Source organism: Leptonychotes weddellii, chromosome 11 (genome assembly GCF_054177405.1).
Source record: "Leptonychotes weddellii isolate Sample4059 chromosome 11, ASM5417740v2, whole genome shotgun sequence".
NCBI lineage: Eukaryota > Metazoa > Chordata > Mammalia > Carnivora > Phocidae > Leptonychotes > Leptonychotes weddellii.
The window spans coordinates 83,546,876-83,571,731 of record NC_138379.1 but is presented as its reverse complement, the minus strand read 5'-3'; the positions used below and the strand labels follow the sequence as shown (position 1 = coordinate 83,571,731).

At 45.2% G+C, this 24,856-nt stretch overlaps 1 pseudogene; it reads left to right on the top strand.

Moving 5' to 3' along the window:
* The first annotated feature begins 6,369 nt into the window (after window positions 1–6,369).
* On the top strand, window positions 6,370–6,537 carry LOC115938407 (small nucleolar RNA U3; annotated as a pseudogene).
* The last annotated feature ends 18,319 nt before the right edge of the window (window positions 6,538–24,856 follow it).

Here is a 24,856-nt window from a genome sequence, read left to right as displayed (position 1 = left end):
ATCTTCACAACCACTAATAAAGTTTTCTTACAGCTCACTAAACAGCCCTAGGCCAGGCCCCCTATTATAGCCCCCTATTATACTCCATTTCTGGGAATCTATCTTGATCTCAGTCAGGATGAGCTAGATTATGATGTGACAACAAACAACCCCTAAATTTCAATGGCTTAAAACAATAAAAGTTTTATTTCTTGCTCATCTGCCTGGTGGGAAAACATATCTCCTAAGTCATTCTCACTCAGGGACCCAGGCTGAGAGAACCTGCAGTATCTTATATGTGTCAGTCAGAGTAGCAGAGAAAAACCATGGTGAATTACACACTTTCTCTTAGAGTGCTCTGTCCAAGGAATATCTTCTACATCTAATCACATTTTGTTGTCTAAAGCAAATCACATCACAATGCTAACATCAAGAAGATGAAAGTATACAATTCTACCTTGTGCCTAGAAAAGAGAGAACTAGAAATATTGGTGAATGACATTAAAGACCACCATAAATTCTATACCCAGACAAACTATTATCTGGTATGAAGTAGAATAATTAGAATTTTCAATTTTCCAAAGTCTCAAAAGTTTATCTCTGTTCTATATTTTTTCATAAGGCTACCGAGAATGTCTTCCACCAAAATAAGAGAATAAGCAAAGAAAGGGGAACGCATAGACAGAAGCCAAAGGCATTTCCTGGATGGATGTGAGAAGAGATCCTAGAATGACAATTGTTCACAACACATAGAAAATAATCAGTATAGACTGAAGTACTATGAATTAACAGATAGTAATGTTCTTACCATAGGTTTGCATTTGCACTTTGAATCTGATGAAACTACTTGAAGATGTACTTAATCAAAACAAGGAAGAAAAAGCAAGATAGAAAAAGACACTAGAGAGGTACCTGGGTAGCTCAGTCAGTTAAGCGTCTGCCTTCAGCTCAGGTCATGATCTCGGGGTCCTGGGATCGAGCCCAGCGTTGGGCTTCCTGCTCAGTGGGGAGTCTGCTTCTTCCTCTCCCTCTGCCCCTCTCACCAACTGTTCTCTCTCTTTCTCTCTCAAATAAATAAATAAAATCTTAAAAAAAAAAAAAAAGACACAAGATTTAGAAACAAGGAATCCAGCTCAGGAGAGAGGCAAGGGAAACTAAGAATGGTAGCAATGGAAAAACCCAGGATAAAAGGGATGCAGTAATCCTTGAAAGTGATCAGCCCAGGAAGAAGAAAAATGTAGGTCTTCAGAAGGGATGTCTCTATTAAAAAAAAACAAACAAACAGATGAAATTAATAGATTGCCTGATGAGACTGTGGCTGTTAGGAGGTATAGGAAGAGTTGCCAATGAATACACATAAAACTAAGCAAATTAAAAATAAAGACAATTATTAACTTCAGGGGAAACGAAAAGGAAGAAAATAAACTATACTATATAATATAATATTCAATTATAACACATAATATTTGTAATTTTCAATTATGAATATTTGCATGCATATAACAGTATAACTATTAAATATTGGTATATTTTTAAATGATAATATAGCTATATTGGGCAGTTAAGATAACTAAATCCTTACTTACAATAAATAGAAATCAATGGATGTTCAAAAGTGACGAATTAAAAGATATCTTTCGTTTTAGAATTTACTTGTTATTTAGAGTAATGGAGGTTTGTATATATACTAGAAGAAAGAGTTAAAACAAAGATAATGCCTCTGGGGAAGGAGACTGGGGAGAATGGAGAGAGCTGAGAAAGGAAACCACTGTGTTTTATTATAAGCTTTTTGGTATTATTTGACTATGTGCATATATTACCTTCAAGAAAATAAAAATTAAAGCAAAAAAAAAAAAAAAGAAAAGAAAAGAAACTTCCCAGGTATTCTGATGCTCAGTCAAATTTAGGAACCACTAAGACAGCACACTGTCCCATCCACTATTGAAAACTCTGCAACAATCTGTGCTAAGTAGTTGTCCAACTCTGACTTGAATATCTCCATGATATAGATAGCTCACCACCTGAAACTGTCCATCATCTTTTTTTTTTAAAGATTAATTTATTTATTTGAGAGAGCGAGAATGAGAGAGAGAGAGTACATGAGAGGGGGGAGGGTTAGAGGGAGAAGCAGGCTCCTTGCTGAGCAGGGAGCCCGATGCAGGATGCGATCCAGGGACTCCAGGCTCATGACCTGAGCCGAAGGCAGTCGCTTAACCAACTGAGCCACCCAGGCGCCCCTCCATCATCTTCTTTATAGCCCAAATTCTTATGATATATCAGTTATGGATATTGCATGGTAAAAGTACAGAGATATCGTGAGACTGTACTTGCCCAATCCATTTCCAGGGAGGTAAGTAGTTGGAGAGGCAATGAATGTCTCTCAATCCTTCAGCACTGAGTGGCTATCGAAGAGGGAGGCTTTTCACTGTGCTGGAACCCACTGCCCTGGCAATCACTTGGAAGAGATTTGCTGCTCAGAATGGAAGGCAGGGTTTAGAAGCTCTAGGAATTTTACATTTAGGTCTCATCCTCTGGCTTTGATTGATGGCACAGATTATGCCATCTCGAAGACTCCCAGAAGTTGAGGTGGTGAGATGCCTCAGAAGACAGGAAGCTGGGCAAAAAAAGCCTTATAAATTATACCAGCTTTTGGGTCCAGAAAGTAGCTATTTATCTCAAGATGCAAGACCTATCTTTAAAGCATGATTTCCCAGGGTGGGGCTGGGTGGCTGGGTGGCTCAGTCATTAAGCATCTGCCTTCGGCTCAGGTCATGATCCCAGGGTCCTGGGATTGAGCCCCACATCGGGCTCCTTGCTCAGCAGGAAGCCTGCTTCTCCCTCTCCCACTCCCCCTGCTTGTGTTCCCTCACTTGCTGTGTCTCTCTCTATTAAATAAATAAATAAATCTTTAAAGCATGATTTCCTTTATCTTATACCCAGCAGCTCACTCTATCCCCTGGCTCTCTGTTGGAAGGTCCTTGTGAGAGGGAGAGTAGTACAGGAATTAAAAGCACTGGCTTTCAATAGTACAGATAAAATTAATTATATTTTAAAAACTCAATCCAGAAAAAGACAGAAAAGTAGGAACAAATAACAGATATTAAAAACAAAACAAATAGGAAAGAGATAGATTTAAAACCAATCCTGTCGATAATTATATTAAATGTTAATAGTCTATACACCCAAATTAAAAGACAGAGATTGTCAAACTAAATTAAAAATCAAGACCCAACACTTAAAGCATAAAAATGCAGCTAGATTAAAAGAAAAATGATGGAAATAGGTATACCATGTAAACTCTATTCAAAAGAAAACTGAAGATGACTCTATTAATATCAAAGTAGTTTTCAGGGGCGCCTGGGTGGCTCAGATGGTTAAGCGTCTGCCTTCGGCCCAGGTCATGATCCCAGGGTCCTGGGATCAAGCCCCACATCGGGCTCCTGGCTCAGCGGGGAGCTTGCTTCTCCCTCTCTCTCTGCCTTTCTCCCTGCTCATGTTCTCTCTCTGTCTCTCTCTCTCTGTGTCTCTTTGTCTCAAATGAATAAATAAAATCTTAAAAAAAAAAAAATTTCTAAGTAGTTTTCAGAACAAGGGATATTACCAGAATAAAGAGGGACATTTCATAATGATAAAGAGGTGAATTACCCAGAGAACATAACAATCCTCAATATGTGTGCAGCTAATAACAGAACATCAAAATATATGAAACAGAAACTAATAGATCAATGTAATTCACCATATTAACAAACTAAAAAAAAAAAAGCAATATATGATCATCCCAATAGATGCAGAAAAGTCATTTGCCAAAATTTAACACCTATTTGTAATTTTTTTAAACCCTCCATAAATTAGGAATACAAGAAAGTTTCCTTAATCCAATAAAGGGCACCATAAACCCCTGCAGCTAACATCATACTTAGTAGTGAAAGATTGAATGATTTCCCATTAAAATCAGGAACAAAGCAAGGATGTTAGCTTGCAACACTTCTATTCAACATCACACAGGCAGTTCTAGCCAGTGCAATGAGACAATAAAAAGGAATAAAAGGCACTCAGATTTGAAATGAATGGTAAAACTGTCTTTATCATACAGCAAGATCGTCTCTGTAAAAAAATTCAAAAGAATCTACTAGAACTAATAAATGAGATTAACAAAGACACAATAGAAGGCCAATATATTTTTAAAACAATTGTATTTCTATATTAGCAACAAACAACTGGAAAGTGAAACTGAAAAATAGTATAAAAAACAATCCTCAGAGATAAATTTAACAAAATATGTGTAAGACTTATACACTGAAAACTGTGACCTTGCTGAGAGAAATAATGTGAGCCCAAATAAACAGAAAGATGCAAGACTCCAGTGATCAGAATATTCAATACTGTTAAGATGTTAATTGTCCCCAAAATGATCTATAGATTCTCAATGCATACCTAATCAAAAGACCAGTAGGCTTTTTAAAGAAACTGCTTATCTAATTCTAACAGAAATGAAAAAGATCTAGAATAGAGAGGGGGAAAAGTTGGAGTACTTATACTACTTGATTTCAAGACCTACTACAAAGTTACAGTAATCAATCGTGTCAGTGTGGTATTGAGGTAAGGATTAACATATAGATCAGTGGAACAGAAGAGTCCAGAAATATACCCTACATATGGTCAACTGATTTTGACAAAGGTACCAAGGCAATTCAGTGGGAAAAGGAAAAGTTTTTTTCAATGAATTATGCTGGACAATTGGATATTGAGGTGGGAGGATGGGGAGAAAGGGCAAGAGGGGGGAAGGAGGAAAAAAAAGAAGGAACAAACTAAGGAAGGAAGGACCTCAACATTTATCTTATACCATATTAAAAAGCTAATTTGAGGAGCACCTGGGTGGCTCAGTCAGTTAAGCGTCTGCCCTTGGCTGGTCATGATCTCAGGGTCCTGGGATCAAGCCCCGCATCAGGGCTCCCTGCTCAGTGGGCAGTCTGCTTGTCCCTCTCCCTCTGCTCCTCCCCCTGCTTGTGCTCTCTCTCTCTCTCTCAAATAAATAAAATCTTTTTTTAAAATAAGTTAATTTGAAATGAATCATAGACCTAAATATAGAGCTAAATTTGTAAAATTCTAGAAGAAAACAGGAAAAATCATTTCTACCTTGGGTTAGACAAATAGTTCTTAGGACACAAAATCTATATAGTAGAGCTTAAGGCTAACTTTAAATTTTGACCAAGGCATGTTTTAGGCAAATTAAAAGAAGTGATCTTTATACAGCTGAGTCCAACTATGTTCAGTCCCTCCATACTCTCTCCTGGAACACCTTCCCTCTTCCCCGATCCAAATCCTTAGTATAACCAACTCTTAATTGTTGTCCTGTCTCAGCTCACTGCCACTTGCTCCAGGAAGACTTTCCTGACACCCTAAACTGGATCAAGTGCTTCTCCTTTGACTCGTATCACTACCTGGACTTAGCACTTAGCCTTCTCTATTGTAACGGCCTATAACGCCCTCTAGATTGGAAGCCCCATGAGACACTGGGATGATGTGTGAATTGCTCATTCTTATTCCCAGTGCCTGGCAGATGGTGGATGGCCAGTATATTTTACTGGATGAGCAATTGTGTGAACACATCCTTTTTTTTTTTTTTCAATTTTTTTGTTGCACTTGATCTTAGCCAAAGGCCAAGAAGTGATTCAATTTTTTTTGTTGTAGTAAAATACCCACAGTACAAAATTTAACCATCTTAACCATTTTTAAGTATACAGTTCAGTAGTACTAAATACATTCATAATGTTGTTCAACCATAATCACCATCCATCTCCATAACTCTTTTTATCTTGTAAAACTGAAACTCTAATACCCATTAAACACACACGCTCCATTTCTCCAGTTTCCCTACGAATTTTATTTCTGCAAAAAAATCATTGGGACTTTGATAGAGGTTGCACTGGATCTGTAGGTCACTTTGGGTAGTATCGACATTTTAACAATATTAATCCATGAACATGGGATGTGTTTCCATTTATCTATACCTTCTTTAATTTTTCAGCAGTGTTTTGTAGTTTTCATTGTACAAGTCTTTCACTTCCTTGGTTAAGCTCCCTGGCAACCACCATTCTACTGTCTCTATGATTTTGACAACTCTAAGTATTTCATATAAGTGAAATTATAAGGTATTTGACTTTGGGTGACTGGCTTGTGGCAGTCTGGCATAGCGTCTCCAAAGTTCATCCATGTTGTAGCACATCACAGAATTTCCTTCCTTTTTAAAGCTGAATAATATTCCATGTGTGTGTATATACCACATTTTGGTAATCCATTCATCTGTTGATGGACACATGGGTTGCTTCCATGTTTTAGCTACTGTAAACAATGCTGCTATGAACACAGGTATACAAAATATCTCTTCCAAAAACTATAATTCAGGGGTCATTTCTACAGTTTGTTACTAGACAAGTTTCTCTGAATGTGTAGAGTACCCAAAACCATGAGGAGGAGGCAGGGAAAAAATCTCTTTCAGACCCTGCTTTCAATTCTTTTGGGTGTATACCCAGAGGTGGAATTGCTGGATCATATGGTAATCCTATTTTTTATTTTTTGAGAAAGTGCTATACTCTTTTCCACAGGCAATGGCTATACAGTTTCACATTCCCACCAACAGTGCATAAGAGTCCCAATTTCTCTGCATCCTGTTGTATTGTTTTCTTTTTTTTTTTTTCTGTTTCTCTTTTTTATTTTTTTATAGTAGCCATCCTAATGGGTGTGAGGTGGTGTCTCATTGTAGTTTTGATTTGATTTTCCCTTGATGATTAGTGCAACTGAGCATCTTTTCATGGGCTTATTGGTCATTTATATATCTTCCCTGGAGAAATGTCTATTCAAGTCCTTCACCTAATTTTGACTCACATTCTTTGTTGTTGAGTTTTAGGAATTTTCTAGATATTCTAGATAGTAATCCTTTATCAGATATATGATTTGCAAAATTTTTCTCCCATTCTGTGGGCTGCCTTTTTACTCTGTTGATGGTGTCTTTTGGTACACAAATTTTTAATTTTCATGAATTCCAATTGTCTATTTTTCATCACCTGTCCCTTTGGTGTCATATTCAAGACATCACTGCCAAATCCAGAGTCATGAAGCATTTGTCCTATGTTTCCTTCCACCAGTTCTATTGTTTTAGGTCTTATACTTAGGTCTGATGCATTTTGACTTAATTTTTGTATATGGCACTATGTAAACGTCCAACTTCATTATTTTGCCTGTGGATATCTGGCACCATTTGTTGAAAGACTGTCTTTTCCCCCATTGAATGGTCTTGGCACCCTTAACAAAAATCATTTGACCATATATTCAAGAGTTTATTTCTGGGCTCTATTCTAGTCCACTGGTTTATATGTCTATCTTTAGGCCACACTGTTTTGATAATGTAGCTTACACTGTAGCTTTGTAGTAACTTCTGAAATCAGGAAATGTGAGTCCTCCAGTTTTGTTCTTCTTTTTGAATATTCTTTTAACTATTAAGGGTCACTTGAGTTTCCATATGAATTTTATTTCTGCAAAAAAATCATTGGGACTTTGATAGAGGTTGCATTGAATCTGTAGGTCACTTTGGGTAGTATCGACATTTTAACAATATTAATCCATGAACATGGGATGTGTTTCCATTTATCTATACCTTCTTTAATTTTTCAGCAGTGTTTTACAGTTTCATTGTACAAGTCTTTCACTTCCTTGGTTAAGTATTTTATTCTTTTTGATGTTATTGTAAATGGAATTGTTTTTGTGGTTTCCTTCTCAGTATTGTTCATTGTTAGTGGATAGAAACACAATTTTTTTCTAAGTAGACTCCACACCCAACATGGGGCTTTAACTCATGACCCTGAGATGAAGAGTTGCATGCTCCACCGAATCAGCTAGCCAGGCACCCCCAGTTTATTTTTGCGTGTTGAGTTTGTATTCTGCTACTTTGCTAAATTCATTTATTATTTCTAGCAGTTTTTTTTGTGGAATCCTTAGGGTTTTCTGCAAATAAGATCATATAATCTGCAGAGGTAATTTTACTTATTTTCCACTTTGGATGGCATTTATTCTTTTTCTTACCTAATTGCTCTGGTTAGAATTTCCAATACTATGCCAAACAGCAGTATTGAAAGCAGGTATTCTTGAGGGCGCCTGGGTGGCTCAGTCGTTAAGCGTCTGCCTTCGGCTCAGGTCATGATCCCAAGGTCCTGGGATCGAGTCCCAGATCGGGCTCCCTGCTCGGCAGGAAGCCTGCTTCTCCCTCTCCCACTCCCCCTGCTGTGTTCCTGCTCTCGCTATCTCTCTCTCTGTCAAATAAATAAATAAAAATCTTAAAAAAAAAAAAAAAGAAAGAAAGAAAGCAGGTATTCTTGTATTGTTTCCAATCATAGAGGAAAGGCTTTTAGTCTTTCACCATTGAGGATAATGCTTACTGTAGTTTTTTCGTGTATGGTTTTTATTATGTTGAACTAGTTTCCTTCTATTCCTAGTGTGTTTTAGTATAAGAGGGTGTTAAATTTTGTCAAATACCTTTTCTGCATCAATTGAAATAATCATGTGGGTTTTTCTCCTTCATTCTGGTAATGTGCTTTATTACACGGATTGATTTTTGTATGTTGAGCCATCCTTGCATTCCAGGAATAAGTCCCACTTGGCCATGATGAATAATCATTTTAATATGCTGCTGAATTTGATTTGCTTGCATTTTATTGAGGATTTTTACATTGACATTCATAAAGGATATCCTGTAGTTTCTGGCTTTCTCTGGCTTTAGTATCAGGATAATGCTGGGCTCATAGAATGAGTTAGAAAGTGTTCCTTCCTCTTCAGTTTTTTAGAAAAGTTTGAGAAGGACTGGTATTAGTTCTTCTTTAAATGTTTGGTAGAATGCACAGGGAAGCCATTGAGTACAAGGCTTTTCTTTGTCAGGAAATTTTTTATTACTGCTTCAATCTCCTCACTAGTTATAGGTGTATTTATATTTTCTATTTCTTTGTGATTTAGTCTTGATATAGGCTTTGTCCTTCTAGGACTTTTTCCATTTCATCTAGGTTATCCAATGTTGGTGTGCAACTTTGATAGTACTCTGGTAATCCCCACCTTCATTTATAATTTTAAGAATTTGAGTCTTCTCTCTTTTTTCTTAGTCCACCTAGCTAAAAGTTTGTCAGTTTTGTTGATTTTTTCAAAGAACCAACTTTTGGGTTCATTGATTTTTTCTATTGTTTTTCTCTTCTCTATTTTGTTTACTTCTGCTCTAATTTTTATTATTTCTTTCCTTCTGCACTTTGGATTTAGTTTGTTCTTCTTTTTCTAGCTTCTTAAGTTGTAAAGTTAGGTTGTTGATTTGAGATCTTATTTTTTTAATGTAAACATTTATAGCTATAAATTTCCCCCTTAGAATTCTTTTTGCTGTGTTCCATAAGTTTGGGTGCATTGCCTTTTTATGCATTCATCACTAGGTATTTTCTAATTTCCCTTTTGATTTTTTCTTTGATTCACTGGATGTTTAAAACTTTATTCAATTTCCACAATTTCATAAAAGTTCCAGTTTTTCATCTGTTATTGATTCTAACTTCATCTCATTGTGGTCAGAGAAGATACTTTGTATATCTGTCTTTTAAAATCTTTTGAGACTTAATTTGTGGTCTAACAAATCACCTATCCTGGAAAATGTCCCATGTGCACTTGAGAAGAATGTGTATGTTGTCATTGGGTAAAGTACATGGTATTTGTTATTAAAGATAGGGGTTCGTTGCATTAAGCCCTCTGTTTCCTTATTTATCTTCTGTCTGTTATTGTGAGTAGGGTGTTGAAGTCTCCAATTATTCTTGTGTAACTGTTTATCACTTCAATTCTGTCAGTTTTCTTCATATACATTGGATGGTCTGTTATTAGGTGAGTAAATGTTTATAATTGTTATATTTTCTTACTGTATTAAAATTTTTATTAATATATAATGTCCTTGTCTCTTGTATCCTCTTTTGATTTAAAGTCCATTTTGTCTGAAAATAGTATAGCCACTCCTGCTCTCTTTTGGTTACTATTTGCATAGAATATCATTTTCCATCCTTTCATTTTCAAGCTATTTGTGTCTTTGGATGTAAAATGAGTCTCTTATAGACAGACAGCATATAATTGGATCATGTGTTTTTATCCATTCTGCAAAACTCTCTGTCTTTAAGTTGGTGAGTTTAATCAACTCATAGTTAAAAGTAACTACTGATATGGAAGGACTTTCCTCTGTCATTTTGCTATTTGTTTTCTATATGCTTTATAGCTTTTTTTTTTTTTTTTTGGTCCTTCACTTCCTGTACTACTGTCTTCTTTTGTGTTTAGTTGATTTTTTGTAATGAAATGTTTAAGTTCCTTTCTTATTTCCTTTTGTGTATATTCTATAGCTATTTTCTTTGTGGCTATCCTAGGGATTATATTTAACATCCTAAAGTTATAACACTCTAATTTGAATTTATACCAGCATAACTTCAATAACAACAAAAACTCTGCTCCTGTGCAGCTCTTTCCCCACCCCTTTCAGTTGCAGGTGTTCTCAGTTGTATCTTTATATATTGTATGCCCCAAAGTACAAACTCATGATTATTTTAAATACATTAGTCTCTTAAATCAGGTAGAAAACAAAAAGTGCAGTTATAAGCCATTGTTAAAATAATATTAGCTTTTATAACCGTCAATGTATTCACATCTATCGAGATTTTTATTTCTCTATATGGCTTTGAGTCACTGTCTAGTGTCCTTTCATTTCACCTTGCAAGACTCCCTTGAGCATTTCTTGCAATGCAGGTCTAGTGGTCATGCACTCCCTCAACTTTTGTTCATCTGTAATTTCTTAATTTCTCCCTCAATTTTGAAGGACAGTTTTATTAGATACAGGGTTCTTGGTTAACAGGTGTTTTTCCTTTAGTACTTTAAATATATCAGCCTACTGTTTCTGGCCTCCAAAATTTCTGATGAGAAATCTGCCTATAATCTGATGAAGGATCCCTTGTATGTAGCAATTTGCTTCTTTCTTGCTGCTTTTAAGATTCTCTCTGTCTTTTCAAAGTTTGCTTATAATGTATCTCAGTGTGGGTCTCTCTGAGTTCATCTTACTTGGAATTCATTGATCTTCTTGGATGTTTATATTCATGCCTTTAATCAAATTTGGAAAGTTCTCATCCATCATTTCTTGAAATATTTTCTGTGCCCCTTTCTCTCTCTCCTCTCCTGGGATTCCCACAATGCATATGGTGATCTGCTTGATGATGTCCCAAAGATCCCTTAAAGTGTTCACTTTTCTTCAATCTTTTTTCTTTCTGTTCCTCAGACTCAATAATATCCATTGTCCTATCTTCAAGTTCACTGATTCTCTCTTCTGCCTGTTCAAATCTGCCTTTCATTCCCTCTGGTGAATTTTTTTCATTTTAATTATTGTAATTTTCAGCTCCATAATTTTCTTTTGGTTTCCTTTTAGGTTTTTTAGCTCTTTATTGATATTTCCATTTTGTTCATACATCATTTTCTTCACTTGCTCCAAATTTCCTTTAGCTCTTTGAGATCTTGAAGACAATTACTTGAAAGTATTTGTTTAGTATATCTGCCATTAAGTCTTTTTTAGGGACAGTTTTTGTTGATTTATTTTTCCCTTTAAGTGGGCCATACTTTCCTGTTTCTTTGTATGCCTTGTGATTTCTTGTTGTTATTGAATACTGGACATTTGAAACAAATAATGTAGCAAATCTGGAAATCAGATTCTTGTCCTTCCCCGAGTTTGCTAGGTTTTTGTTATTGTTTGTTTGTTTGTTTGTTTTAATTGTTGTAGTCTGTCTCTGTGCTGAGGATCAGCCTCAGATGTAAACTTAATGTCTTCTTGGGTCTTTTTTGTGAGTTTGCCTGGTGTTGTATGGTCATTTTCTAATTTTCCCTGTATATGAAGTTGTCCTTGAATGTCATAGTTTACAATGTCTGTCTCCCCAAAAGGGAAAAAAGAAAAAAATGAAGGGTGGAAGGGAAGTGTCCTGGCTCTTCAAATGCCCTAGAAGTCACTTTAGCCATAGCGAGTGTGGCTTGTAACAATTGAAGGTGTAACAACAATAATTGCTGCCTCTTTGTCTGCACCTCTGTGATCAGAAGCAGCAATTAGCAATTAGAACAGAGATCCCTAATATTTGGATAACTGGGTCCCTTTAGCCCACCCCAGCTCCAGCAAGCTGTGTGCAAGCTGCTCCAGGAACATATGCACATCTGCCTCCCAAAGGGCTGAAGGGTGGGGGACAGAACAGGGAGCCACTACTGTGTTAAGAGCTGAAATTGACCAAAATTAACCACAATTTACTTCCCAAGTCTTCTCCTGGAAGTTTCCAGCCTTCAATAGACTCTAGAATTCCAAAGTAGTTAGATCACACAGATTCTGCCAGTGCAATGATTTTCTAAGTAGGGAGACAGATTCCTGATGCTTCCTACTCTGCCATCTTCACAGAATCCTCTCTACATCCATTACTTTTTATTACCATCAGGACCCCCCCTGAGAGGCAAACAGGGCAGAATTACTACTTTCTTTTGCAGATGATGAACCAAGGCCCAGAGAGGTTTGGTGATTTTCCCACAGTGACATTGCTCCAAAGGCTATCCTGACTCTTCATCAGGTGCTCTTTTTCCTGGTACCATGCACTGCTTCTCCACTGTGGCACCCCAAGCTGCCCTCCCCAGTGATATAAGGGTGCTGGGTTAAACACCCACCTTCCATCTCTCACTCTCTCACCTTTCAATCTCCTTGTCTCACTCACTCTGGTATCCTACTCCTTAACCAGGATGCCTGGTAGTGTAATGGGTAAGAAAAGACACAATGGGTTTGAATCAAACCCACTGGCTCTGTGATCTTGGGCAAAGTACTTAACCTCACTGAGCCTCAGGTTCCTCAACCCTCAGGTGGGGATCCCTCAGAGGGTCATTATAAGGACTCAGCACAGTGCCTAGCACCTATCAGTTGGTTATCTGCTTTTACTATTTCTCCAATACGTGGTATCTTCGTGTCTCTCTTCCTCACTGCTTTTCTTTTCCTCCCCTGTTGGTCTGTCTAACTCCCAAACAAGCTGCAGTCCCCTTCAACAAACTGGACCTGGCCTGAGAGGTGTAGATGGGGCTGGGGCTGAGACTTCCATCTGTATTTTGCTCTGGACCAGGAAGAGAACTTGTTCCAGGAGAGGAACCACAATAAACCCAAAGATCCACACATATGAACATCTCCCTCACATGTCCCAGGCAAGGCCTTGGAAGAAAGGCCTGGGATATTGTGTGTGTTGTGAGGGATGGGAAGAGAGGCTGAGGCTGGGAGGTGGAAAGGACCCTGGAAAGGCCTCGGGTGAAGTACACAGGAGGTCCCAGTCCTGGATGAGAAGAAAACAGATGGGATGGGCATGGGCAGCACCCAGGCACCAAAGGGCACCACCCTCAGGGAGCAGTAGAGGGCAAAAGTCAGCCCCTCTGGCCATTGCCCAGTGGTCACTCACCCCATAGCTGGCACTTATAGAAGGACCTGTTGTGCTAGGCTGATACAAGAGTGGAAGGCACAGGGGCTCCCACTTGTGCCTGGCTCTAGGCCTTCTATAGGTGGGCGGATTTGGGGCCCCTGGAGAGGCTGCATTAATGGGAAGGCATCAGGGCCTCAGTATCCTGGGGAGTAGGAGAAACTAAGACTATCTCAGCAGACCTAGGTTTAGGTGAATGCACAGCCACCTACTGGTCACATGACCTAGAAATCATACAACTGCTCCCTCTAATGTAAAACATAATAACAATATATACCCCACTGGGTTGCTGTGGAAATTAAATTTGCAGATAATAGGTAAAAAGGCACTTAGCAAACTATAAGGTGTTCTCTGATGTTGGATGTTCTTATTGGCACAGGTTGGGCAGCCAAGCTCCCACAGCTACCTCTGGCCTCTACTTCCCTGCCCCCACTGTCGCAGAGGACCCATTATCAATGGTGACACCAGGAAGACAGGCATATTCCAACACAATCTGGCAACGTAGTCCAGCTGAGCCCCTAATCAACTTGCTATGTGATATTATGCTATTCCATCTGTGGGCCTCAGTTGTGGGTTTGTTTGTTTTTATACCAAGGGGGTTGGGCCAAAGTGTTAAATTTTCAGGAGTTTTGTGAACCCAGTGACTTCATGTTGGTAGCTGAAAATCAGCCATGGTGGGAGTATTTACACCACAGAAATCAGCAAACACTACAAATCAGGGTACCACTGTTTGGGCAGACATTCCAGAATCTCCTCCTTCCAGTGGCTGGCCAGGAATGGAGCAGCTGACCCAAACAGATCGCCTGGCATGCTCAGCATCTGGCTGCTTCCCAAGGATTCACCCCTCATAAATATGGATGCACACCTGGCCAGCAGCAGGTCTGCACCCCACACATACACCCCTACCCACTGCCTGGTGAATCCCTGGTCACAGACAGGGGAGGGAGGCAGGAAGGCAACTGGTGTACTTGTCATTTACAGGAACAAGGCCCTGGACCCTGCCTGGCCTGAATATTACATGAGGCCCAGTATTCCTTCTCTTCCCCCTCTGCCTAACTCACGTGAAGGCAGGATGGGAGATTGCCAAGCCTCCAGCATCCCACCTGCTTTGCAACCGAAAGGCACCACTATACAGATGCCTTTCCCCTCTTCTGTCCTCCTGTGAGGACCCCCACCCTGTGCAAGAGCTCTGCTCAGGGAGTGTCACCCACTTAGATTGCAGTGTGCCTGGTACCCCCTGGAGCTGGGCCACACATACTTTGTCCCCTTCCCTCCAGCCACACCCACACACCCCAGGACCAGGAAGGCAGACCAGTCCCCGGGGAAGGGGGCACAAGGCAGGGATATGTGTGGAGGGCTGTTCAGGAATGGGAGCTAAGCCTGATCTCTGCCTCCCAACTCTGTCCTCTTCCAGTGTTTTTGGTTTGTTGCTCTTGCTGCTGTTTTGTGACTCAAGCAATCACACTCTCTCACTCCCTGTGATTGACTTGGCATCACCTAAAAATGCTACGTAAAATCCCAGCCCCCAGTACCTTGGAAGATGACGTCTATTTGGAGATAAGGTCTTTACAAAGGTAACTGAGTTAAAGTGAGATCATTAGAGCGAGCCCTAATTCCATGTGTTTGGTGTCCTTGTAAAAGGGGGTAATTTGAACACATGTATTGAGGGAAGATGATGTGAAGGCACAGGGGAAAGACGGCCATCTATAGGCCAAGGAGAGAAGCCTGGGACGGAGACTTCCCCTGCAGGAAGTCCCGCCAACATCTGGGTCTTGGACTTCCAGCCTCCAGAATCATGAGGCAGTACATTTCTGTCATTTAAGCCCCTCTAGTCTATGGCACTTCGCTATGGCGGCCCTCTCTCTGAAAGAGAAGAAACAAAAAATGCTTGTGGAGCCCCACACGGGGCATAGAGCTTAGTTAAAAAAGAAGGAAGGAAGGAAGGAAGGAAGGAAGGGAGGGAGGGAGGGAGGGAAAGGAACCTGCTTATGGGTATCTGGGTTTCACTCTTTCCAAGCACGTTCACTCTCACTATGGCCTCTGGTCAGATGACCCTTTTGTCATTCATCCCATCTGACAGATGACAAAAATGAGGCTAGAGGCAGGGGGCTTACCAAAAAGCCCACACAGGGCTAATCATCAGCCAGGACTAGAATCAAGTCCTCCCTGCTAACAACCAGAGGACTTTCCTCCATCAAGCCAAACTTCTCTTCCTAAATCTGTACAGAACTCCGTGAGGCCATGGGGTTGGGGCTAGGGACACCTCCCTTCACCAGAGAAGACCTTTCTGGCAGTGGCCCTCCACCCTGCATGAACTGTGGAATCTCCAGAGCACCTTTTCATCAGCCTGATGCCTGGGCCACGCCCCAGACCAAGTGAATGGGAACCTCTGGGGATGGGGCTCGGATACCAGTAGTCTCTTCAGCAAACTGCTGTGATTTCTGATGTGCAGCTGGGGTGCAGAAGCTTGAGCTAGAGGGTCATGGCGGGTCTGTGCCAGCAACCTGTGATGTGGCAAGGGGGATGGGAGCCTAAGTGCCCCCCACCACCATCCCAGAGGGGCCCTGGGGGCGCCCAGCAGGTAATCACACCTCTGGAAATATGAGGTATAAATGAAGGTGCAAATTGGCGCTCACTCATTCGGAGGAAGGCCTAGGAAACGTCAGGGTTAAGGGGATGTTTTTCTAGTTCTTTTACTTTATTGCATTGGGGGTGGGAGGGAAGGAGTTCTTTAAAATATTAATGGAAGGAAAAATAGTGTCTTTGCTTTAAATTTGGGCCTATGCTCTCCCACGTAAATCAAATGTAACTGTTTATCATAGGAAAACAGAGCAGCAGCCCTGGAGCACTTACTCTATGCTGGGCAGTGCTTGGCAACCCTCAAAGTGTCTATTCTTACAATAACCCCGTGATGGAGGTATTACAGTCCCCATTTTACAGATGGGGTGTTACTCAACCTGTCCAAGGTCACCCAGCAATCAGGTGGTGGGGCCAGGATTCCAACCAAGGAGTCTGCCGCCAAAGCCCGTGACGTTGACCAGCAACTGTGTGGTCTTCTACAAAGACTTTTTAACATTCATAACACTTTTTTGTAAAAGGCACTAAAATAAGTATCACAGATATTAAAATGTTTACACAAAATGCTTTTTTTCCCACTTCTTCGAAATTTCCAGAGATTCTTCTTCCCTAAGTAGGGAAGAAGAGCTCAGGCACTAGGAGGCGCTAACCCAGAGAGGCAGCAGAACAGGCACCTGCATTCCCAGCACACGGAACCCCAGCCTGACACCAACATTGGCACCCCCACGCCATCTCCCATCCCTGCCTGGGCTCTCTGCTCCAGGAACGAGGGAAACGTGGGCTGGGACTGCCCTCTAGTGGCCGTAAAGTTAACTGCAACCGACACATCCACACCCACCCAGGCCTGAGCAACCAGGGAAGGAGGAACCTCCCCAAGAGGGGCACTCGCACTATGGTTGCACCAGGCCCCTATGACTTTATTCAGGTACTGACACTGTGACCCCAAAAGGCCAAACCAAGCCAGACTCCCGCTCACCCTTTTCACCCTCTTCTGCCTCCCATCCCTCCCTGGCTGATGGGGCATTAGAAGTCAGGAGGAAGGCTGCCCTGGGGCAGTGATGGAGCCCTGAGTGAAGGTCCACAGCCCTCCCTCCAACCCTGCCCACTCATGCACTCCCTTTGGGAAGCCTTCTCTGAACCCCCCTCCTCTGCACCTCCCTCAGCTGTGCTCTCCCCCACCCTCACCTGCAGCAGTGAATACCAGGGGTACCTCTCCATGGACCCAGAATACTTTTCAAGACCACCAGTCTGTCCCCTTCCCCAGGCATCCCCCCAGTAGACTGGGAGTCCCCCCCAGGGCCAGAGCCTAGGCATGGGAGCCTGCTCAGTTGGCTACCCCAAGTCCACCTGAGCACTCAGCCCAGGGGCATCCGGGGGAGGGGGCGGTCAGAGCAACACCGCCCTTGGCAAGGCTCCCTCCCTCCCTTCCCACCCTTCTTCACAGTCCAGTGTGCCCTGAAGGGCCAGGCCTTTGGCCCCAGGGGGGAGAAGGGAAAGCTCCCAGGAAGCTGGAGAAGGAGCAGACACTGCAGTCTGTGAGGGAAGGGCTTGCTCACAAATGAGAGCAGCCATGGTCCCCATTGACCTTCTCTCTGCACTGAAATGGTGGAGGACTGAGCCTTAAAGAGGGGGCGACAGTCCCTTCACCTTCGCCTTCAGCTCTGAGTGGTGGGGGGGAAGTCTGAGACCCAGCCAGGCCCCCTCAAGCCCATGTCAAGGCAGCAGGAGCCTGCCTCAGAAGCAGGCTGATGCCCAGGGTGGGGGCCTCCCTGGCCAGCCAAGGGCACCTCGGAGTCACACACACACACACACACACACACACACACACATCCCGCTCCCACCCACCCCAAGGCCTGAGTGCATTAGCAGCCTTCAGGCTGTCAGGAGCAATTCCAAATGCCCCATTTATATTCCTAAGCAGAGGACTTGTTAATATGGAGCCTGCCTCCGGGGGAATGGGAAGGCGCTGGGTGAAAGATGACAAATCACGCCCGATGGCCAGGCTGAGAGCACTAATATTCACTTACATCTCATTCATCAGGGCCACTGTCTCTCCAGGCCTTGCCAGCCACTGGGTCTCAGCCATCCCAGGGGCCAGAGGGGTCAGCTCTAGAGGCGCTGGGCTCCAAGAAGCTCTGGGATTGTTTGGGGGTGGCAGAACAGTCTGTCCTGCCAGCAGGCCCGGAGAGGGCCCAGCAACAAAGGGGAATAGGGAGCACCCCACCCCCAGCCCCACAAAGTGGACATGGGTGAGGCCCAAACCAGAACACTCCTTGGGACAAAACTTCTGCCTCTGGTACTGGCCAGAAAACCAAAGGCTCAGGATGCCACCAGGTTCATCTCAGGCTGCACCCAGCCTCTGCCTGGGGAATGATGGCCAGTCAGCCCATTGGGCCAGAAAGGGGCCAGGATGGCTCCTGCCCAGGATGGGGTCGGAGCTCTCCACACATACACTCACACACACGCACAGACACACATCACAGCAGGGCAAGGCCTGGCCAGATACTGCCGTGGAGCGGGCTCTGCGCCCAGTCCCAGGCAGGTTGGGTGTGCAGTGTGAGTAATGGCGGGCGCGGGATGCACCTGAATCCTGATAAGGGAGAATAATAACTTGTCAAAGATATATATGATATGTGTTTGCTTTCCCGACGGAATATCTATGGGGCTAATTCATCAAGCCAGCAGGCTGGCTGGAGACCCAAGAAGGGAAGAGAAAAAGGGCACGTGACAGGGCAGGCCCCACATCGGCTCAGGTGGGGGGCAGAGCGTAGGCCTCTCGGGCTGGGCCCATGCCAGGGTCCTGGAAAGCCCTGAAACTGGTCCAGTCCACTGGGGTCCCCCAGACCCCTCACACAGATCTCCAGGTGCATTTTTGGGTCTGTCATCCACAGGCGATGTCCCACTTACTTGGGAAGCCCACTGTTCTCTCGTGTGCTCCTTCTTTCTTCCCTTTCTTTCTTTCTTCCTGCTGAGAAGACTGTGTAAACCTTCTGATTTGAGAAGTTGGAAGATGATCAGAAAATCTCTCCTCTTTTGGAGATGAGAAGATAAACAGAATCTGCTCTCCTGGGAGAACAAAGCGAAGAGCTGAAGCTAAGAGGGTGGGTCCTACCTGGGTCCTGGGTTCTACCCTGCGTTCCTCTCTCCTCCCACCCCCTCTCTGTCCCACACTCTCCCACACGGCCCGGCCGGCCGAAGGAGGGAAAGGGAAAGAAAACAAAAGGGCCCATTCCCCTTAACCAGGTCATTTCAGGGACGCTGAGGCCACAAAACCCACCTGGAAACCCATGGCACTACCTCAGGGGGCCCCACCTCCTCACCGGGAAAGAAGTCTTTCATCTGTCTATGCCTGCATGATTACCAGGGGATTAGAGCTTCCTTCCTCCTCTCTGTCAGAGTAATTTAAAAAATTGAATTAGCGTGCATCATCCCAGGCCTTCCCCAGGGGCTCTCTGGAGGCCTGCATGTCCCTCCGCACCTGCATTCTGAGCCAGCCTGGGTGCAGGCGAGGACCAGTCTCCAGAAGGGGAACCCCAAAATCCAAAGTCTTAAAGGAAGGGTCCCTAGTGTTGCCCTCCCCCAGGACGGCTCACACACAGACCCTGCCGCCCTCACGCATCATCTGTCCCTCATGGGGCATCTTCCCTGGCTCACTGTCACCCGGGTCTGCTTTCCACCACTTCTTGCGGATGTCAACTCCCTCAGCTGGTGGTTCCAGGCTGATGTTCACCCTCTACCTCTGCGCATTCATTCAACAAAGACTAAAGCCTCAACTGTATGCCAGGCTGCTGTTTGGCACTTGGGACACACCAGTGAGCAAAACAGATGACGAGCCCTGCGGAGCTGACTTGGTTCAAATATTGAAATACTCCACTCCCATTGGTGAACATTTACCAACACCCCAAGCTTCCCTCCCCTACCTCCCCGAGACCCACCAACCAGGGAGTTACCTTCTGGCACAGCGCAGGGGCCCTCAGGTCCCCGGCCAGCTCCCAGCCTGGTGTCCATCCTGCTTAGTGAGAATTGGTGCCACGTTGCTGTTAAATATTACGACTCTCACCTCCGATAGTGCATCTGCGGCCCATCTTGTGGACATTCAGTGAGAGCTTCTCTGAGCAAGACTGGGTTCCTCCCTTCCTCCCTCCCATCCTCCCTCCTTCCTTCCTTCTCTCATTCCTCCCCTCACTCCCTCTCTTCCCCCCTGCCTACCTACTTGTTTGAGGCCTAAGGGCTCCCTCCCAGTACCATTGCCCTCTCCTGGCCCTCAGCTCTGGGCACAGGTCTGAGAAGCCTCCCACAAGTGCTCACAGCCCCCCTCGCTCCCACCCAGGGCCATCTTGGCAGTGGCTGGCATCTTCTGGATCCTGAGGGCCAAGAAATATGGAGACCAGGCTCCCCCTCCTCCTCCCCATTTCTCCCTAATGGACAGTGATAGCCCATTCCCCTCTCCAATCCTCTGCCCTCCTCCCCAATCCCCCCTACCCTACACTGCCCTGTCCACAGAGGGCAGGCCCGGGGCTTGAGAACACGGTCCTGTCCCCCTCCCGGGGCATATGCAAGGGGAGAAGAAAAGGGGGGCCGTGCCCCCTGCCAAGTGCAACCTGAAGCTGGAGAGCAATTAACTTGGCATTTTCAAATAAGGGCGGAGGGAGTGGGAGCCACAGGACTGAGTCAGCACATCAGAGAGGTGGGTGCCAAGCGGCTGGCTCAGCTCGTTAGCAGGACAGGGCTGAGCCAAAGAGAAAGAAGGTCAGAGAGGAGGGGGGGAGCCCCCAAATGGTGATGGGGGGCCCAAGTCAGAAAGATGGCTGCAGGCCCCTCCTCATTCCCTACCTTACAGCCGGCCTGGATACTACCCTGGCTGCCAAGACCACCAGACCAGCCTTCATGCTCCCATTCCCCCCACCTCCTGGCAGCGCACCAATCAGCAAACATTCTCCACATTCTGTAAGTGCAACCGGGAGGCAAAGGCACAGACACTCCCCACCCCAAAGGCCACACCCCCCTACACACAGGTACACACACAGGAGTTGGCCCCCCAGGAAGACACCGCCAAGGCCTGGGGCCTAAGAAGCAGCAAGGAGCTGGAAAGGATGGAGGAGCAGGGCTCTAGTGGCCTGGCAGACTTCATGGAGGAGGTGGTCTTTTGAGTAGCTACATTTAAAACAAGGTCTGCATACTCTGCCTTTTTCCAAAAAGGAAAAAAAATCCACTGAATCCAGCCATCTGCTAAGTACTTTGCCAGGTGCTGGAGGCATTACCCACATCGCCTGGGATCCTTACACCAGCCTGGAAGATTCCTCTCAGCTAGGAGGAAGCAGAGGCCCGGGGCTTACAGGACTCACCCTTGCCATACACAGGTACTAACACTGTATCCATTTTAGAAATGAAGAAACTGAGGATCAGAGAGACCCAAAGTCACAGAGGTGGTAAATACAAGAGCCAGGACTCAGACCCTGAAGCAGATGTTTCCAAAACTCATGCCCTCTGCCTCTAAAAGTAGTGATGATGAAACTCTGACACCACCAGGCTGGCTACCTCCGAAGATCTTCACCAATTACCAAATTCAAAGATACCAGTGACATTGAATTTGCCCCCCAAAGGCATTCATTCAATGCTGATGACCCTCCTATGCGTTCAGTGGTGGGCATCCGCCCCTTCCCCTCGAGTGGTCATGGGATGGGCACCGCCTTGCCTGGGGTATGTGGCCCCTGAATGGAGCCCTTCCAGGGCTGGATTCCGGGCACCAGACAGTTGGGGGAAACCGCTTGCATTTGAACTTGCTGCCCCCCCAAGGCAGCCTGCAGTTCCCGGCCTGCCCGCAGAACTCATCTGCCCAACAGGTCCTGTGCTCCAAGAACAATCAAGCACAGGTAACTCTGCTTCCAGGGGGGGCTCTCTGATGAGTCATCACCCGGGCGTTCCCCAGGGAGGTGTGTTGATGCTACATGTTTGCACACCAAGACACCTCACATACTTCATCGGTGAGAGACCCCAACTCCACCAAGACAAAGCAGCATGGTTTCCTAAGAAAAATGCCCAGCAGGTGAAGGCCAGAGACGCACCAGTCATTGCACCTGGAAGGAAGGGGCAAATGATTCTACATGAAAGTCCCTCTGTGATTACCCATCCACCCCTGACTTTAGAAACAAGGACACCCGAGCCCTGTCAGAGAAGGATGGAGACTTGTCCCACCTCCAAAGAGATGGAGCCAGGATGTGGACTCAGCTTCTCTGGTCCCAAATCCAGGCCTCCTTCCCTTCTGATCATGTGCCCAGAGTTACAGGGAAGAGGTCAGTGGAGATGCTGGAGACAGGATGGGGTGAGGCCAGGCCTCGTGGCCCCTAGGCCCCGGGGGTGCTTCCACACACAGCCATTCTGGCAGCTGGCTGGCATGGGGCTTATCTGGATGTGTCCGGGGGCCTCAAGGTCTTCATGTGAAGGAAGAGTCCTTCCTCCCAGCCTGGCCAATGTAGAAGCAAGCGGGGAGGCACCCAGACTGTCTCCAAGGGACCCATGGTCTTGAGCATCAGGGTCACCAAATAGTCACCAGCATCCAGGATGGGGGGACTGGCAACAGTACCGGATATCTTCCCCATCCCTCTCCCCTGCCCGTGCCCCCACCTGGGCCTGTGGCCTTCCTCCCCAGCCCACACCGGGCGAGTTTTTCCTTTCAGTGTTGAAAGAAACCTTCCAATAATGAAGCCATACCCTCCTTCAAGTCTTGCGCACTCCAGCTGCGTGGGATCGTGCTCTTCCCCAGCTACCTCGCACCCTCGCCAGCACGGAGCCATCCCTTTCTCCTTCCCTGTCTCAGCCACCTGAAATCCGTCCCACCTTTTAAGACCCAGTTCAAAACTCGCCCCCTCCACTGCCTCCGCTGGGAGTCTCTGCGCGGGCTCTGCCCACCCCGGAGCCTCTCCCTGTCCATGCCCCCTCCAGGGCGCTCACAGTGTTTCATCATGTGCTGCAGTGACATTTGTCCACGACTTCTCTCCCTAGCACAGCACCTGGCACAGAGAGCCCAAAACTCATTCTTAACTGAAGGAGTAAGTCCAACGTACCCATCACGTTACAGATGAAGCAACTGCACCCAGGAGAAGTTGAGCGGCTTCCTCAAGGTCACACAGCTGGTGAGTACTGGAGGCAGCTCCAGAACCCATAAAAAAGGTGAGCCCCACCCTGTCCTCATTCCCTGACCCATACTGCCTCCTCCCACCCGAATCAGGCCAGGGGCACAAGCTCGGGAGGGGTGATTCTGTTATCACCATCCAGAGCACTCAGACAGATGAGCACAAGAGATCTATGCAGAGCAAAGAGGGCCAGTCACCTCTCTGAGTCTCCACCACCTGGATTAAGACATACGGTGTTAGTGCCCCAATCCCCCTCCCCCCACCGCGACCCTCCCCCATTAACCAGGGGAGTTAACCACTCTCCCAACACTTGTATTAATCATCCTCTTGCTTTGCTTTATGGTTGTGCCACTTTTATACATCTCTGTAACGATGTACTGCCCTTTGCCTACACAGCTAGGTTTGTGCTTGGTGCTCAGTTTTTCAAAACTAAATAGGATCTGGGATTTCTTCAATGCTTAACACTGTTATGTTCAAGTTTTCCCAATGCAGTGAACTCTGAGCAGATGCCTATTATAAAACCAGGCCACAAAAGCATGTACAGAGTTCTCCCATCAGATAACACCAGCTCTCTCCTAAAAGCCACTTTATTTTAGGCACTGAATTAATGGTGTACAAATGACAGGCACAGTAATGTGGAATTAGCATATGTCTTGATTTTTTTTTTTTCCAGGAAAGGATTTTATATGTGTGTGAAAAAGCCAACGGCTCAGGCCCTTGTCTAACGGGGCCGTTTTGATCCCAGTTGTCGGACAGCAGGGACCTGCCCTCGTGTTTACAGGCAGAGAAGAAGCCCCAGGAGGGCGTGAGGAGAAGCAGATTTGGAGGGTTCCCCAGCCCCCTCCTCTCTCCCCTAGGGCCAGCCCTCACCACGGTGGCTTTGGCCCACAGCTGCCCCAGCCCAGGGACCCAGTAGCAGACAGAAACAGACCTACTTTGGTTTCCATGGCAACTGCAGGCATCAGGAGGCCAACCGAGTGAGCAGCAGCCAACGAGGCAGCTGGTTTGAAGGGTGTTGATCTCTCTGCGGACCAGCAAGGCAGAACCACCAGGGACCAGAGGCAGCAAGCAAGCCAGGACGAACCACGGGAGCTGGGCATACAGAGTCTACGGGGAACTGTCCGCCCAGCTTGCACATTTGTGGGTGCACATACATGCCCCCGCACTCACCCACTCCCCTCCTCTCCCCACCCACCCAGGCAGAGGCGCGTGCCGAGAAATGCACATCTATGCTCCACTGTGAACACAGAGACCCATGCTCACAAACTCAGACACGCGTTCACATCAAATGCACTCCAGTTTCACATCTCGAACCATCTTCACACTCAAAAATGCACAAATATACAAGATGTACGCCCAGAAGCATCCATATTCACCCCAACACGCATCCTCGACACACACACCGTGTGCGCAAGCACTGCACACACCCTCTCACCTAGATACCCACGCAGACCCACATTTGCAGGGAGACATGCATGCTCATACTCACCTGTGTACTCACAGGGACACCCAGCACACCTACACACAGACACGGATCGGAACATCCGAAAACTAAAACTCAGACGCTGTGGAGTCCAAGCTTTCCGAGACGACTCAGAAATGGGACGTGAGCACCATGAAATCCCAGAAACAACCCTCCCAGCT